A 2,509-nucleotide genomic window follows, 5' to 3' on the forward strand; every position below is an offset into this window, starting at 1 on the left:
GGTAAAAATATTTTTCTTTAAGAATTTTGAAACACTTTGAGCATCAGAGTGGGGTAAAGCAACTACTTCAATTCATTTTGAAACATATTCCATTATGATTAAAGTATATAAGTTTTCAAAGATGGTATAAATGGTCCCATAAAATCCAAACCCCATACATAAAAAATTTCAACTTCCAATGTAATGTTTAGGTGCATTTTATTCCTTCTCGAAATATTGTCTACACATTGAAATCAATCACATGTTTTTAATTAAATGTTAAGATACCTAAATTGAGTAGGCCAATAAAATCCAAATTGTAAAATCTTGTATGCAATTCTATCATGTCCAAAATGTCCCCCAAAATCAAAATCGTGATATCTTTGAATAATTTTTTGGGTCTCTTCATAAGGTACACATCTTCGAATAACTTGATCCTTACATTGCTTATATAGATATGGATTATGCCAATTGCAAAATTGTGCAGTGTGTACAAATTTATTCTATTGTTGGTATGTCAATCCATAGGGTATAAGAACACTAATGATGAAATTATCTATGTCGACATACTACGGTACATGTCGCTTAGTAACAGTATATAATTTCTCATGTGGAAAATGTTTGTTAATTTCATTTTCAAGATTGAATGTATTTTCTTTCTACAATTAGATAAATGATCAGCTATTTGATTATCAAATCTTTTCCTATCTACTACTTCAAACTCAAATTCTTGCATCAATAGGATCCATCTAATTAATCTTCATTTTGCATCCTTCTTCAGCATCAAATATCTTATAGCAGAGTGATCTGTATGCATAATAAGCATTTAGCTCCAATAAGATATGACCTGAATTTATCAAAGGCATATACTATTGTTAATAACTCCTTTTCAATTGTGGTATAATTAATTTGAGCTTCATTAAGAGTTTTAGTAGCGTACTATATAACTTTAAAAATCTTATTTTGCCCTAAAATTGCTCTAATTGCATAAGCGCTCGCATCACACATCAACTCAAATGGTCTCCCCTAATTAAGTGAAACAATAATAGTGTTGGTCATTAATTTTTTTAATAACTCGAAGGCACCTAGAAACTTGGTTAAAAATTAAATTTTACATTTTTTTTCTAAAAGTTGGCATATATGCTTAGTTATATTCGAAAAATCTTTAATCTATGGTCTATAGAAGCCAAAACGTCCTAAGAAACTTCTAACAGTAATTGTAATAGGAGGCAGTAGTTTATCAATAACTTGTGTTTTTGTTGGATCCACTTCCATACCTCTTTTAGAAATTTTTTGCTTTAGTACTATTCCTCATGCGACCATAAATTGACATTTCTCCTAATTTAGAACTAAATTTGCCTCTTCAAAGTGTTTTAGAATTTTTGCTGAATTTTCTAGACATGATACAAATGTGGTTCCAAACATAGAGAAATCATCTCTAAAAACTTCTATTCCTTTCTCAATTATGTTGCAAAAAATAGATATCTAGCAACTTTAAAATGTTGCAGGTGCATGCATAAACCAAAGGACATTCTTATGAAAGCAAAAGTACCATAAGGACTAGTAAATGTTGTCTTTTATTGATCCTCAGAACTAATAGGAATTTGATGATAACTAGTATATCCATTCAAAAAGTAGAAATATCTTTGCCCTACTAGCCTATCCAACATTTGGTCCAGAAAAGGTAGAGAAAAGTGATCTTTCTTAGTGGCAAAATTTAATTTTCTATAGTTAATACAAATTTGCTACCCAGTGAATTATCTTGTTTGTAGTAACTCTCTTAGTTCATTTAAGACTATGATCAATCCTCCTTTATTAGGAATGTAGTGAATTGGACTAACCCAAACACTGTTTGAAATAGGATAGATGATTCCAACATCTAACCATTTTAAAAATTCTTTCTTAACAACCTCTTTCATTATTGAATTTAACCTCCTTTGAGGATCAACTTTAGTAATATGATTTTCTTCCATTAAAGTTCTGTGCATGCAAATCAAAGAGCTAATACCTTTGATATCATCTAATATCAATTTGCAGACTTTCTTGTAATTTCTTATAGATTCCATTAACTTTTGTTCTTACAGTTGACTCAAATCTGAGTATATTATAATAGGTAGTGTAGATGATATTCCTAGAAAAGCATACTTTAAATGCGTAGGAAGCACCTTCATATCAAGGTCAGAAGGTGTTTCAATTGAAAGGACAAGATTCTTACTATTTTCCGTAGTGTCCAACAGCTTAAAACTTGTTTAAGCATAATTTAAATCCTTATTACTTATTTTAGTTGACTTATCTTGCAAATTAGCATCATCTTCATGCTCCAAATCTTTTTGTCCAATTTTCTCTTCATAATTTTCTTTAAAATGTTTGTTATATAAATAATCACTAATCTCCATTCTCAAGCCTTCATCATCTCTTCCTTTAGCTGAATACTCCGTTGACTTTGTTATATTAAATGTAACTTCTTGGTCATTGACGCTCATGATTAACTCACCTTTTTATACATCTATCATAACTCTTCTGCTAGCGA

Source organism: Phalaenopsis equestris, unplaced genomic scaffold (assembly GCF_001263595.1).
Source record: "Phalaenopsis equestris unplaced genomic scaffold, ASM126359v1 Scaffold200734, whole genome shotgun sequence".
Lineage (NCBI taxonomy): Eukaryota > Viridiplantae > Streptophyta > Magnoliopsida > Asparagales > Orchidaceae > Phalaenopsis > Phalaenopsis equestris.